Source organism: Eptatretus burgeri, chromosome 18 (genome assembly GCF_056783735.1).
Source record: "Eptatretus burgeri isolate ZD-2024b chromosome 18, Ebu_testis_v1, whole genome shotgun sequence".
Classification (NCBI taxonomy): Eukaryota; Metazoa; Chordata; class Myxini; order Myxiniformes; family Myxinidae; genus Eptatretus; species Eptatretus burgeri.
Genome location: NC_140978.1, coordinates 12,001,712 through 12,018,028, shown reverse-complemented (window position 1 = coordinate 12,018,028; position 16,317 = coordinate 12,001,712). Strand labels below are relative to the sequence as shown.

Sequence of the window (16,317 nt, the reverse complement as noted above, 5' to 3'; positions counted from 1 at the left end):
CCTAAAAACCTGCTCCTCTGCTCTTGCTCACCCTCTCTCTGTTCTATTCACCCTCTCATTTGCTCTCATTTGCCATCTGCTTGGAAATCAGCAAACATCACCGCCCTATATAAAAAGGTGCAAAAACAGATCCCTGCAACTGCAGACCAATCAGCCTTCTCCCAGTCATCAGCAACGTCAAGGAATCCATCATCGCTTCTAACATTAAATCCTTCCTCTTCTTCATAAAGATTTTTAAAAAAGAAAGATAAAAAAAAAAGTCATCTACACTTATCTTGGAAAAAAAATTTCAAAAGAATTTCAAGAATTATGACATCTTCATCATCCATGCCATGGCCACAAATTATTGCGGTGCTATGCTGGTATTTCCACAGGCAAATAGACTCGTTGTTTCCCATCTCATTTCTGGGTCTTGTTAGGGCAGAAATTTTTGGAAGGGACTGCAAGCAGCCATCTTTCTTCAGGACTGGCCTCACATATCCACTGCCCTTGATATTAACTCAGCCCTGGAATTTTTCCACACAAACCTGCTCTCTCTTATGCACAGATTCATTCCATCTCAGGTCAGGTCAGGTATGGGAGCATGTGCCAGAACAGCACGTCGCTGCGTCCACTTTCCGCCGGTACTCCAGGGGCCTCCGTCTGGCCATCCCCCAGGCAGATGCCAGGCCCATCCCCATCTCCTTGAGATGATGGTCAACCTGTTGCAACCATGAGGCACGTGGTCGACCCACTGGCCTCCTCCACTCATGAGACTCCCTCGCTGAGAGAATCTGGTGAGCAGGATCAGAGTCAGGAAAACGAGCCACATGTCCATACAGCCGCAACTGACGCTCACGGACTATGCAGGTAACAAATCTCATCCGAGTCTCTCTCAGCAACCGCTCGTTGGACACAAAATCCGACCAGCGATAGCCAAGGATTCTCCGAAGAGACCTGGTACCAAAGGAATTAAGTCTCCGTCTCAGATCCTTGGTCAGAGTCCAAGTCTCGCACCCATAGAGCAAGACTGGAAGTACCAAGGACCTGAAGACTCGGACTTTCGTCCTCCCGCACAGGTACCGGCAGCGCCACACCCCATGATCCAGTGAGTCCATGACTCCCCAGGCCCGACCCAGACGTCTATTGACCTCTGACTCGCAGCCGGCAGAGACATGAATATCACTGCCAAGGTAAGTGAATCTCTCCACGACCTCAACATCCTCACCACAAACAGACACAGACAGGACAGCAGCATCCAAGATGTCACCGAAAGCCTGGATCTTAGTTTTGACCCAAGAAACCCGTAATCCCAACGGCTCCGACTCCTCATTCAGCACCTCGAGGGCCCCCAAGAGGATGTCTAAAGTCTCCGCAAAGATGACTGCATCATCTGCAAAGTCAAGGTCCGAGATCTTGACATTCCCAAATGACGCACCGCAACTTGATCTCTCCGACATCCTCCCTAGAATCCAGTCCATACAAGTGCTGAAAAGTGTGGAAGCAAGTACACATCCCTGACGAACTCCAGTAACAACTGGAAATAAGTCAGAGATGGTACCACCACACTTCACAGCACTCTCAGTACCAGAGTAGAGTTCAGACATCAGATCGATCAGTTTTGGTGGCACCCCACGAAGACCAAGAATCCTCCAGAGGACGTCCCGATTCACTGAATCGAATGCTTTACAGAGATCAACATAGGCTGCAAGCAGCCCCTGCCGAAACTCTCGTCTGCGTTCGGTGAGGACACGAAGGGCAAGGATACGGTCAATCGTTGACCTCTTTGGTGTAAAGCCTGACTGCTCTGGACGCTGGTGCTCAAGCAGATGATGGCGAACCCTATCGAGAATTATCCGAGCAAAGACCTTGCCCGGCACTGAGAGCAGCGTCACCCCTCGGTAGTTGTTGCAGTCTTGGCGATCACCCTTCCCTTTCCAGAGAGGGACAACAAGGCCCCTCTTCCAGTCAGTTGGGATGATGCCTGTGTTCCAGGCAGAGCACAAAACTGCATGCAACGACACGAGTGCAGCATTTCCACCAGCCTTGAGAAGTTCGGCATGGATGCCACAGATCCCTGGAGCTTTGCCCCGTTTCAACTGGTTCACCGCAGCCCGTGTTTCCACAAGCGTAGGTGGACCACAGTTGATTCGAGGGTCAGCAACAGGGATTGTAACACCCTTGACGTCCAACTCGACAGTTGGGGGATCAGCCTGGTACAACCGCTCAAAGTAACCGGCCCAGCGGGCCTTCACTTCAGACTCCTCTGTCAAGAGCCTACCACTCTCTGCTCGAACTGTAGTGCTCCGAGGGATGGGCTTGGATGAACGTAATGCGCGAATTCCCCTGTAAGCGGGACGAGAATCACCTGTCCACAGGTGATGCTCTACCCCCTCACAGATTCCTCGCACATAGGCCTCCTTGTCCACCCTCAGTGCACGTACAGTTTTACGCCTCAGCTCCCTGAACAGCTCAGCTCTGCCATTCAGCCTGGCCCTGCGACTCTGGTCAATGGTATCCAGTGTCCCTTGAGAGACAAAATTCTTCTTTGCCCTGCGGTGAGCTCCAAGGCATCCACCGGCAACATCAAGGACGGTGGTCTTGAAGGCGCTCCACAACTCCTCAGGACCCCCCAAAGCACCCAGACCCCCCAAGTGTCCACTCAGCCTGTTTGCAAACTCCTCAGCTACTCTCTCATCCCTGAGCTTGGCAACATCCAGCCTCGGCTGGGATGGTACCATTCTCCAGGATTTAAGGTGCAGCTTTAGAGTTGCTACAACAAGCCTGTGGTCAGTATTGAGGAACTGAGCACTCCGGTTGACCCTGCAGTTCTGGATCATCCTCCAACGACCGTCAATGAGGACATGGTCAATCTCCTTTGCCACACCGCCAGCGTTGGAATACCAAGTCCAGCGATGAGCTTGTGGGCGCTGAAACCATGAACCAGCCACTCTAAGTCCATGACTTCTTGCAAAGTCAAGGAACTTAGTGCCATTCTGGTTCATAGTTCCTGACCCATGGGGACCAACACACACCTCATAACCATCCCTATCAGTTCCAGTCGATGCATTGAAATCCCCCAAGACTAGAAGTGTATCTCGTCTGGGGCACTGATCAACCACAGACTCGAGTGTGGCGTAGAATGCATCCTTCACGGTGAGATCACTCGCCTCAGTCGGAGCATAAACAGAGACCAGGGAAATGACACCTAAGGAGTGACGAATCCTTAATCTCATAATACGCTCGTTGACCGGTGTTACCTCAATTATCATTGGGGTCAGCTTATTGGACACAGCTACAGCAACTCCTTGGGTATGGTAACCATCAGAGCGACCAGACCAATAGTAGGTGTAACCACCCACCATTATCTCGCCGCAATCCGGTCTCCGAACCTCAGAGAGAGCTGCAATCCCGATGTCCAAACGCTTGAGCTCAGATGATAACAGAGACAGGTGATCATCCTCTCTTAGGGATAGGATATTCCAGGCACCCACCCGAAGGGACCGCCTCAGGTTAACCCAAGGAGACCGCCGTCTGGTGGACGACACCTCAGCACCACTCCGACACACTCTCCCGCAATCTGACCCAGGGATGTTACCTGGGTCATCTTACCATCATCATATGTTACCATCATCTGCTTGAGCACCCAGGGATTCCATCTCATCTTCTGTTATCCTACCCTTCTTCTATGCCCTGGTACACTGAATCCTGTGATGAGGTAGTTGCTCTGAAACAACAATTATCTTTCTTGTGCAAACCACATTTCAAAGTTGGCTTCCAAAGCCAGCTGTCAGCTGGGCATTCTCTGTCATGTCGAACAGAGTCCTTCCTTGGCACACCCAAACTCCCATCCACCTTCAAGGCCTTCATCCACATCTTGATGGAGTAGTGCTCTCCCATCTGGTCCGTTGCCTCACATCTTGCTGCATGGAAACCAAGGCCTTTAAGATTATTGGAATATCCTACAATGAAGCTGAGTCTATGGGCTTATCACTTCACCATCGAAGAAAGGACAGTGGTCTCTCTGTCTTCTACTACCTCCTTTTTGGTCTTGCACCCTCTGGTCTTTCCATGCTCCCCCCCCACCACCACCTCCCCCCTCCCCACACAGATTTCTGCAGGGCTCACACAGTCCACCATCAACCCCCTTCTGGTGAAACTACCTACATTCAGGATTACTACTCACCTCTGCTCATTTTTTCCTCTTACCCCCCCCCACCCCCCGGAATCAATTTCCACATCCTCTTCATCTCATTCTTCCCTCTCGGTCTTCAAGACACCTATTCACCACCATCTCAAATCATCCCCAATCCAAAACTGTGATATTTTCTACCCTCCTCCTTCCAATTTTCCAGTTTTTCCTCCTTCGAATTTACTTCTGTATTCGTGTTGTCCACCCCCATGCATCCTCTCTGTCCATCTTGTCCAACCCATGCATGCATGTTTTGCGTCCTGTTTTTGTCTGTTTCATTCTGATCCGTAGCTCTTTCCTGACAATGGGTACAAAAATAAAAGGCTGGGCACCTCACAGCCAAGTGCACAATGGTACATCAAAGATGTCCTTTCAAACATCTATTATGTAATTTGTGCTCAAATGCAAAAATACAAATAGGTATGTACATACGATATTGAAGGTAAATCATGGTCGTCTTCACAATTGCTCTCATTCCAATTAATGTTGTGTTTTTTAATTTATCAAATGGTCAAATGGTCTCTCAAATTTTGCATGCTGAGTCATACTTAAAAATGCATTATATCTGGTCATCTGTATCCAGACGTCACTCGTTTTGTGGACGTACGTATTCTTGTGTTTTCTTAGCTCTCATGTCCTGAAAGGGGTCGAAGAGTCAATTAAATTAAATTAAACTCAAAATTCCCAATTAAAAAACAGTGAAACAAAGTATGACAGCAAAAAATTGGCTCACACATTATATTGTTGTGGAAATGGCCCTTAGTGTGTTATTAAATATAGGATTAGCCCAGATCCCCCATTAAATGCATGTTTAGCCAGGTTGTTCGGTAAATGGACGTTACATGTGTGTCGGGAGATGTAAGAGGCTGTTTATTGTTCGTACAGTGGTGGTGGACCGAGAGGTTCTTCTTCTTCGTTCCCCTCTCCGAAGGAGTCTCCGCCCAGTGCTCTGGGAGGGGGAGGAGTTTGTCGGCTTCGAAAAGGGGCGCACCCCAAAAAGAAAGAAGGGAGTGAAACTGCAGGAGCGCCGGGAAGGCGGTGGTGAAACTGAGAGGCGAGTGAGCGCCGGGAAGGCAGTGGTGAAACTGAGCGCCAAGGTGGCGCGATCGGTTTTTCGTAAAGAGCGAGCCAAAAGAAAGGCAGGGAAGGGACTGCATGAGGTCTGTCTGCCGTCAGCTGGGAGGCGAGCGAGCGCCGGAAAGGCAACAAAGAAACAACGAGTGTCGAGCCGGGTGATCGGCAGTCGGAGGAACTGAACCTGAGGGTTAGTCGGCAATCTACTTCGAGAGGAACTGGCTGCTGTATGAGTTGGCGATCGACTTTATGAGGAGGTCATCGACAGGTTCAACCTGTGTCTAACCACGGAGCCTCTGTCCTTACTCACCGCACGGCCCGACACGTCTTGTGGTCCCATCGATCCGCCTGTGGAGCCCAACACCCCGATTTGGCCTAACCTGGTGAACAGGCCAGGCCTGGACTTGTATGGTGGACTTGTGAAAAGCCAGCTGGAGCATACCATAGATCTTTCGTCTTGGGCCGTCGACCTTACGAGGGCTGAACGCGCTGAGGCTTCGTGCGTGGGGGGTGCGACAAAAGGACCACGCCGCCATTTTGCCACGCGGCGTGCTCGAGCCGGGTGCTTGAATCCGTTGACATCGGCTTGTCACGAGCTGCATTCGTGCCTTTGACACTTTTCCTCTCGTACATGAGGCATCACCAAGTACTCTGTGTCTTGTCTGCATGCTGTCCGTGTCTTGTCTGCATGTTGTCTAAGGTTTATCTCGCTAGGGTCCCCTTCGAAACCCGTAGTTCCCAAGTTAAGAACAGGTTATAGATTAATTATAACATTGTCGTGCATGCTTGCTTGTGTTGTGTTCCCCGATGTGTCCCCAATAAATCTGGCTGATTCCTATGAAGTTACCGCTTTGGGTTTGTTCATGCCGTGCTGAGAAGCAATTCGCTTAATTGGTATATAAAACCAAACGGGCTACGGACTGGGAGACTCCGCTCGGTCTCTGACAAATCCAGTCTGTAGCCGGGGGCTATTCCCCCAGCTGGCAAGGCACAGGTGTATTTTGGTATCGTGATCTGAGGCGCGTAACCCGAGAATTGTGCCGAACCAGCCGGTGTTATAACCCCAGAGACGGCGGTGCTGTTAAGTGACGTCTGAATCCTTAACACTGGGGTCAAGAGGCAGGTGCGAATCCCCGCCACCGCTGAATCCTTAACAATATCACACAAAGAGAACAAAATATATAACAGTTAAGTCTCCTAAAACATTTACCCCAACCAGGAACATTTACCAGATGCACCCTTTGCTCTATTAATGTCTCACAACTTTAAATAATACACAGGTGTTCCAAAAAGACCTGGACAACTTTGGTTGTTCATATATTTAGTAGCACAAATGATGCAATGATACCCTTTGTCTTATGTGTTCAGGTTTGGTGGTTTAATGTCAAAAAAAATGGCGACTCCACAGGAGAAAGCTCAGTGCGTCGAATGGTTCATCGAGACGAGATCCGACACGCAAATTCAGCGTAATTTCTGTACAAGGTGTGGAAAGAATCCGCCATCGCAGACTAGTATCAGAATGTGGTCCAAGCGGTTTAAGGAGACTGCAAGTTGTCAGAAACAGAAAATTACCGGTCGACCAAGCACAGGTGCAGCAGATGTGGAACGAGTGTGTGAATCATTTCAACAAAGTCCGAGAAAATCAATTTGATGTGCATCCAGAGACCTGGGACTATCAACCACGACTGTGCATAGGATTGTGTATAAAAGACTGAAGCTTTATGCCGATAAGAAGCAGATTCTGCAGGAACTCAAACCAAATGATGGACCCAAATGCAAGGCGTTTGCCTTGGAAATGCTCAGTAGTATAGAAGATGACGAAGATAACCTGAAAAAGGTCCATGTTCTCAGACGAAGCTTGCTTTCATGTCTCGAGGAAGGTCAACTGGCACAATGTGAGGATGTAGGGCTCTGAAAACCCCCACGTGGTCATTGAACATATACGCGACAGTCCACACGTCAATGTGTGGTGTGGCCTTCTCCATGACTGTTTGGTGGGTCCGTTTTTCTTTGCAGAGGATACCGTGACCTCAACAATTCACATGAACATGTTGGAAGGATTCGCCTTCCCACAGATTGAAGACCTGCAACCCAATATCATTTTTAGCAGGATGGGACTCCCCCTCATTGGGCCTTAATCATTCGAGCCATCATGAATGAAAAATTTCCAGGTCGCTGGATTGGCTGAGACAGACCAACCGCCTGGCCCCCACGATCACCAGAAATAACCCCCCTTTTTTTCTGTGAGGTTTGCCAAAGGTGTTGTCTACAACACCAAGGTGGCAAACCTGTAGGATCTTCGTTCTCAGATCACAGCTGCATGCGCACTGGTGGATGCAAACATGTTGAGCCAAACATGGCAAGAACTCGTGTAACTCCTTGAGGTCCTGCATGCGACCAACAGAGCTCACATTGAGGTGTATTGATGGTTTTCATGAAACTTTATGAGTTTCTGTATAATATTGTTGCGGACCTGGGGTGTGGGCGAGAAAACCATGAGGGGCGAGAAGCTACCTTGGGTTCCCACCAGACTCCAAATCAGGATTGAAAAGCATGCCGTCAAACACAGATAACTCCGTGACGCGGCGGGTTGCGAATCAACAGTGAAAGCCAATAACTCAACCACGTGACTTTTGGTCCTCCGTCTACTGGAAACTAGTTATCTCATGGTCACATGATCTAATTACCGGGGAACATGCCCTTGGTGCGTCTTGTTCAAACCGGATCACCTTACTGGATCAGATGCAGCTGAGCGTAACTGACAAGGACGTACCGGCTTGAAAACAGATCATTGGGGTACAACATCCCGGCTCGGCTAGGATACAGACCATGCTGGATCAATGAAGGAAAAGACGAAAATGAGCTGGGAACATTTCTACACAAAGCATTTATTTACAATCAGGCGAGGAAAGGTACATGGTACAATGAATGGGGTTTATTATTATGTACAGCAGGGGTAGCAAGGAATTTGTGGGGTGCGACAAAAGGCAAGCAATTTACAAAGCAGACGCAGAGCAGACTTATCCCTTTATATTTTCCACAATCTTAACTTATGCTATGACAGGCGCCATCACACACACACACACACACACACACACACACACACACACACACACACACACACACACACACAAACCTGATGAAGATTACATAGCCAGAAGGAAGGAGAGCAGATGAGGACTAACGGCCTTGCAATTCCTGGCGCAGTCGGCTGACTGCACAACCCAGTACACTTTGGGGGATGCTCCGCATGAGCGATCACACCTCGAAAGTCGGCGCATTATCTCCTGCTTAATCACTTTGCCGGGGCTCGTGGAAACGTGTGCTCCACACTGGTCCAGAAGAACGTCAGTCGCACACCAAACCCGAGTGTAGATGCAGCGACAGGCAGACAAGGTGCTGTGAAGAGAGGGCGGAGCAGAGAGGCGGAGAAGTGGGCAAGGCAGGCAAGTGGATGAAGTGCGTGAGGTAGGCAGGCGAGGAAGTGCAGAGAGAGAGAAAGAGGGTGGACGCCTTCACGATCCGCCTTTTATAAGCCCTGGGCGAAGGGTGGGGTGATGACGTGAAGCAACGCGGTCACCCTAATCATGCTCCATTGCTCCCCTATTGGGTCCCAGCCCCACCCTGCCAGGCTCCTGGGGCCGGAAGTGGTCTCATTCGCACATCCGGCGCGACACGGCACTGAACTCCCAGGCCGTGTTCTAGTGACTGGCCGAGGGTCGTGTCAGTCCCGCATGCCCACTCGGGGAATCCCTGGCGAGACGCGGTTGGCGCTGTTAACACGCTTGGCCCGTCCACACAGTCCGAGTGGCCTGGACCGCGCAGCACGCCCCTGTTTGGTGGCAAATTGCATCGATGCGGAGGTGCGTGGAGGCATGGCATGATTTTTCCTGTGCACGGGAGATGTTGGTGGTCGAGGTGGTGAGCTTTTGGTGAGCGAAAGTTGAGCAAGGTGAGATGCCATTGTAAATTGGCACACAGATTCGAATGAAAGGGCACGCCATGCGCGTCCTGTACAGTGTTGGTGGTGAGTCTCTCATAGGGTAGCTGCCTGGGTGCGGTGCCTGCTTCGATTTGTATCATGAATAAAAGGAAAGGGTTGAAATAGAAATTAGGATTGAAAAGAAGACAGAGATATAATTGTTAGACCTAGCTATTAGACCCACGCAACACACTTCGTCCCGTTTACCCATTAGACATGAGGTGAAGGTTTGACTGCACGAAGACTAACAAAATAACTGCCTGGGGATCACTGTATGTTGGGTGTCATTGCTTTCGAGGCATGGGGTTTTGCAGAACCGCAACAATATAAACTAAAGGGTAACGGTGTATCATTTGTGATTCTAAATGTATAACAACCAAAGTTGTCCGGGTCTTTTTGGAACACCCGCCACAGTTGTAATGATAACCTTATGCCATATTGAAAGCAATTCACGTTATCACGCCAAGATTGTCAGATCACAATTCCATTGCCTTATTATCACAGCACTGTATTCTATAATAAGACAATACCACTTTGGTCACAGGAAATGTGAAAAAAACATTTGAATGGGATCCAAAATCACTACATTTGTTGATAAAGAGTTCCTGGTTTGTTTTGCAGTAACTTATCTTTTGTTGCATTTCAATAATGTGCCACAGCTTATCGTTTGAATAAACTTATCGTTTCAATTCCGCTGGAGTATTTTTGTTTTGTTTACATTACTTTTACTTGACCCATTGTTATCACTCGTTTTATGAAGCACTCAAGCTGTTGAAAATTTAACATGCTTTCTTTTCTTACATTTGCACATTTCCTTCACAAGCATGCTTATGGTAGTGTGCCACAATCTATATTCCAAATTCATTATTTAAAAGAAAGTAAAACTAGTCATAGGCATCCACAGCCATCCTTGACCATGTTGTGAACTGTCAGCCAGGCCCAAACTATTTTTTTTCTTCCACCCTCACGTTTTCTCCTTGATTCCGTCTTCAATTCATTTTCTCCGCAACAGTTTGAGTGACTGATAAGAAAAGTTGAACATGGAAGCACGTACCCATGGATAATTTTTCAACAAAATTACATGATGATTGGACAGAAAATGCGGCCAGCATTCCAAAAAATCCGCTTTCTACAGGCATTGGTTGCAGGGTGTTTCATGCGGCAGGGAAAAACGGTCTCGACCTCACCGAGTTCAACCTCGGCCAAACCAACCATGCATTTACATTTCAGACATGAAATAAGTCCTTTCGAACACATTCATTTGAAATGAGTTCCATGCTGTGACTAAAACAATCCAATTGCAACAGTGTGAGTCAAAAGTGGCTAGACTAGGGGTAAACCTCATGGTGCTTCCAAGAGGTGGATTTTCTGCAAGGTGATACATTGACCGTCCTGTATCTTGTTATCAGACCTTTTGCTGATGCCATATTGCCTGAATCAAATTCTAATGCAAGATAATGCTTAATGCCATGCTGTCAGAATATTCACGAAGCACCTTACGCAAGAAACTATAAAGTAATGGTGTAGCCAGTAAGTAGCCCATACTTTAGTCTTATAGAACATCTTTTGGAACCTTCTATGTTTTCATGTTCATCAATTATCCTCACCCTGCCCATGAGATCAAGGGACAGGTACTGCCTGAAGGATATGGAAAAGGATCGCACAAAAACATCACCTTGCATCTCATAGAAGCATTCCACGTGTTGCATGAATAGAACCGATATCATAGGAACTCGTACTCTTATACCGACACATTTCATGACATGCTTAATCTTTTCAAAGATCATCATATGCCATCACCATCAATCCATATATTTCCATTTCGATACCTCTCTGTTGACATTGCAGCAATATTTGCGAAACTACATGATGTAATTATTTTGACCCCATAACATAGAGCTTAAATGACATTGCCATTAAATAATTAATGTGATTTTATTCATCGATTGTTCAACAAGGTGGTTGAGGTGTAACTTCGATTTTTTGAATCGTTTTCAGCAGTGCTTAAAAAATCTGGCCACATCAATTGCTGAGAATTATTTTTGAGAGTGAAATTGAAACCTCCGTGCTTTTACTTGTTTATTCATGACAACAACAGTTGATAATCAAATAATTCGGATTTGAAACTCCCTCAGAAAGATTATCTATGGAAAGTGTATGTATATATATATATATATATATATATATATATATATATATATATATATATATATATATATATATATATATATATATATATATATACGAGCAAGGTACCCGTGCTATGCACGGGAGGGGGCTGAACAGTTGGTTCATGAAGGACTTGGGCAAAAAACTTCCAGCAGCTGACCCCAACAGAAGTGAAGTGGCACATATTTCTGTGACGTCACCATAGTGAAACTGCAAATGCCGAATCCACCAATGTCAGGTCAGGTCAGGTGTGGGAGCATGCACCGGAGCAGTGCGTCTCTGCGTCCACTTTCCGCCGGTACTCCAGGGGCCTCCGTCTGGCCATTCTCCAGGCAGATGCCTGACCCATCCCCATCTCCTTGAGATGCCGATCAACCTGCTGAAACCACGAGGAACGTGGTCGGACCATTTGCCTCCTCCACTCATGAGGTTCTCTCGCTGAGAGAATCTGGTGACAAGGATCAGCGTCAGGAAAACGAGCCTTCATGTCCGTACAGCTGCAGCTGATGCTCACGGACTATGCAGGTAACAAATCTCATCTGAGTCTCAACGGACACAAAGTCCGACCAGCGATAGCCAAGGATTCTCCAAAGAGACCTGATACCAAAGGAATTAAGTCTCCATCTCAGATCCCTGTACAGAGTCCAAGTTTCACATCCGTAGAGCAAGAATGGAAGCACCAAGGACCTGAAAACTCAGGCTTTTATCCTCCTGCAAAGGTACTGACAGCGCCACACCCCATGATAGAGTGAATCCATGACTCCCGATCCAGACGTCTATTGACCTCTAGCTCACAGCCAGCAGAGATATGAATATCACTGCCAAGGTAAGTGAATCTCTCGGTGACCTCAACATCCTCACCAGAAACAGGTACAGATAAGATATCAGCATACAAGCTGTCATTGAAAGCCTGGATCTTAGTTTTGACCCAGGAAACCCAAAATCCGAGCGCCTCCAACTCCTCATTCAGCACCACAAGGGCCCTCAAAAGGATATCCCGCTTCACTGAATCAAACACTTTGCAGAGATCAACAAAGGCTGCAAGCAGCCCAAACCAAAACTCTCATCTGCCTTTGGTGAGGACCCAAAGGACAAGGATATGGTCAATCATTGACCTCTTTGGTGTAAAGCCTGACTGCTCTGGGTGCTGGTGCTAAAGCAGATGGTGGGGAACCCTATCAAGAATTATCTGAGCAAAGACCTTGCCCGCCACTGATAGCAGCGTCACCCCTCAGTTGTTGTTGCAGTCCTGGCAATCACCCTTCCCTTTCCAGAGAGGGACAACAAGGCCCCTCTTCCAGTCAGTTAGGATGATGCCTGTGTTCTAGGCAGAGCACACAACTGCATACGACATGAGTACAGCATTTCCCCAGCCTTATGAAGTTCAGCATGGATGCCACAGATCCCAGGAGCTTTGTCCCATTTCAACCAGTTCACTGCAGCCTGTTTCCACAAACAAAGATGGATCAAAGTTAATTGGAGGGTCAGCCATAGGAATAGCAACACTCCTGACATCCAATTCAACAGCTGTTGGATCAGCCTGGTACAGCTGCTCAAAGTAACCGGGCCAGCGGACCATCACTTCAGATTCCTCTGTCAAGAGCCCACCAACCTCCGCTCCAACTGCAGTACACTGTGAGATGGGCTTGGAGGAACACAAAGCACAAATTCCCCTGGAAGCAGGATGAGAATCAATTGACCAGAGCTGATGCTCAACCACCTCACAGATTCCTCATACATTGGCCTCCTTGTTCACCCTTAGTACATGTACAGTTTTACACCTCAACACCCTGAACAGCTCAGCTCCACCAGTAAGCCTGACCCTGCTACTCTGGCCAATGGTATCCAGTGTCCCTTGAGAGACAAAATTCTTCTTTCCCCTCCAATGAGTTCCAAGAGATCCACCAGCAACATCAAGGATGGTGGTCTTGAAGGCACTCCACAACTCTTCAGGATTCCCCAAAGTACCCAAATCGCCCAAATCCCCACTCAACCTGTTCACAAACACCCCAGCTACCCTCTCATCCTTGAGCTTGCCAACATCCAGCCTAGTCTGGGATGGTTCCATTCTCCCGGATTTAATCTGCAACATCAGAGTTGCTACCACAAGCCTGTGGTCGGTATTGAGGAATTGAGCACTCCTTGCAGTTCTGGATCATCCTACAGTGACCGTCAATGAGGACATGGTCAATCTCCTTTGCCACACCACCACCGTTGGAATACCAAGTCCAGCGATGAGCTTGTGGGCGCTGAAATCATGAACCAGCCACCATAAGCCCATGACTTCTTGCAAAGTCAAAGAACTTGATGCTATTCTGGTTCACAGTTTCCAGACCCATGGGGACCAACACATGTCACATAACCATCCCTATCAGTTCCAGTCGATGCATTGAAATTCCCCAAGACTAGAAGAGTATCTCACCAGGGGCACCGATCAACCACAGACTCGAGCGTGGCATAGAATGTGTCTTTCACGGTGAGATCACTCGCCTCAGTCGGAGCATCTACAGAGACCAAGGAAACAACACCCAAGGAGTGATGAATCCTTCGTCTCAAAATGCGCTCGTTGACCAGTGTTAGCTCAATTATCATTGGAGTCAGCTTATTGGACACAGCTACAGCAACTCCTTGGGCATGGTAACCATCAGAGACCAGACCAATCGTTGGTGTAACCACACGCCATGATCTCGCCACTATCTGGTCTCTGAACCTCAAAGAGTGTTGCAATACCTATGTTAAAATGCTTGAGTTCAGATGATAGCAGAGACAGGTGATCATCCTCTCTTAGGGATAGGACATTCCAGGCACCCAACGGAAGGGACTGCCTCAGGTTAACCCAAGGAGACCGCCGTCTGGTGGATGACACTTCAGCACCACCCCGAAACACACTACCACAATCTGATCCGGTAAAGTTACCCCGTAGTTTTCCTCCTATCATCAAGGAATGTGTGTCCCGAAGGCTTTATCCCTATCCCGTCATCCGGTGAGCTGCCCTGCTGAGGACAGCTGCACAGGAGTTACTCCCACGGAGTGGGTTTTCAATTTTCTTTGCGTTTGTCTTGTGTTTTGTGGAGAGAAGGGCATTGCGGTGACCAGAGTGCAAATCCTGCCACCAACCTCCGAAACAAAAAGTAACCCAATCTCAGGAGGACATCCACGGACACAATTGGGCACTATATATGAATGGCCATTGGCTCACAAAGAGCTCCTCCACCCTTTGACAGGGTTTGTTTTTAATCCTGCTAGGTGTCCACATCATACATCCTCCTCACCAGGAAACCTGGGTAGGGAAACGATTTAGTCGCCGACAACCCGACCATGGAACAGGTTATTGCAAATTTACATTGTACCTGTAGCAAGTCACAGATCTAATCTGGCCTGACCTGACCTGAATCCACAGATGTCACAGGTGGAAACTCTCACATCATTTCATTCTGCTTTAAACTCAATCTCTATTTTCATTCCAAACAGTATCATTCCAATCACAAATTACCACTATACCATTAATATAACAAAATACAATATGACAAACACTCGTGAGATAAACGGATATTGATGCCGTTTTCATGTGACACCCAATACAAATGAATCTGCCACCGGGCGAGAAAGAGTGGATACAAAACACTTCATACAGATCGAAAATTAAAATCATAATTGTATTGGGAAATTTCTGTAACCTCCTATCCACCTGAGAATGGATACAAGTGGGTTGCTCCGGGTGTAAACTCAAAATTACAGTTGTGTTGAGAAATATTATCAAACCAGTGAATGGTTCTGCCGAACCTGTGATTGCGTTGACTTCCAGATCGGGTGGAGTTTCATACAGATTGAAAGTCAAAATCATAATTGTATTGAGGCATTTATGAACCCCACCCCCCCCCTCCCCATCTTAGGACATCTGCTGGGACCCCAAAACGTTCCACAGAAGCTTTGACAGGGCTAGCCCAAAAAATGAGGGAGTAGTTCAGGGATGGACGGATGGACAGACAGATATTCCTGCAGGGGGAAAAGGAGAAGATCATCCACAGGGGAGATGAGGGAGGTAGGGGTAAGGGGTAGGAGAGGGTATGGAGTGACTTACTTCTGCCTTGACTTCATTAACTTGGGAGGATTGACTTGACTTGAGAGGGGGAAGAACCTGCCTCAATTGACTTACATCAAATATACTTCACTTCAAAAATTAAAAATACCTTAACACCAAACGTCATTAATAAATATTGGATTCCATCGATAGTCCACATATTCAATTCATTACGTACAAAGTTTATTGAAGTATTGTTTCATTATACAGGTGGGAAAAGAGTTATCACTCACCTTAAACAAACATATATATATATATATATATATATATATAAATATATAAATAAATATATAAATATATATATATATATATATATAAATAAATATATAAATATATATATACTCCATGAACATGAAAAATAAAATTACATTTCGATCCCTAACTTCAGTTTTCCCTCACTACTCCCATTACCCTCACTCTTCGACTTCCCCTCCCTTGCTCCTCTACCCCTCCCTCCCCCTCCCCACTTCATGTCTGACCAGATACATTCAAAAGGCTATTAGAATGCATTGTTTGAAAACGCCGATATTCGTCCGATTTTCTCACCTTTTGTTGAAAATGAAACTTAACCCATCTTAGCGACTACAAAAAATGAAATCAGATGTCAAATCAAGGGTTGAGATAAAACTCTGAGAGAGTAAGAAAATGAGAGCCTTAAAAAAAAAATCGACGTACAGCAAACAAAATGGCGGCAATTTGATTTTGAAGGCCCTCGCTGAATGGGGGGGGGGGGGAAACCGCACCCTGAACTGGGAAGCGGCTCCCCAAATGGACAGACAGATCGACTGGTGGAGAATATATATATATATATATATATATATATATATATATATATATATA

The 16,317-nt window shown here is 47.1% G+C and overlaps 1 protein-coding gene across 1 annotated transcript in view; it reads left to right on the top strand.

The window, feature by feature from the left end:
• The window catches only part of LOC147008621 (glutaredoxin domain-containing cysteine-rich protein 1-like), a 71,371-nt gene that overhangs the window by 12,654 nt on the left and 42,400 nt on the right, over positions 1 to 16,317 (top strand). The gene's annotated exons all lie outside the window — the stretch shown is intronic.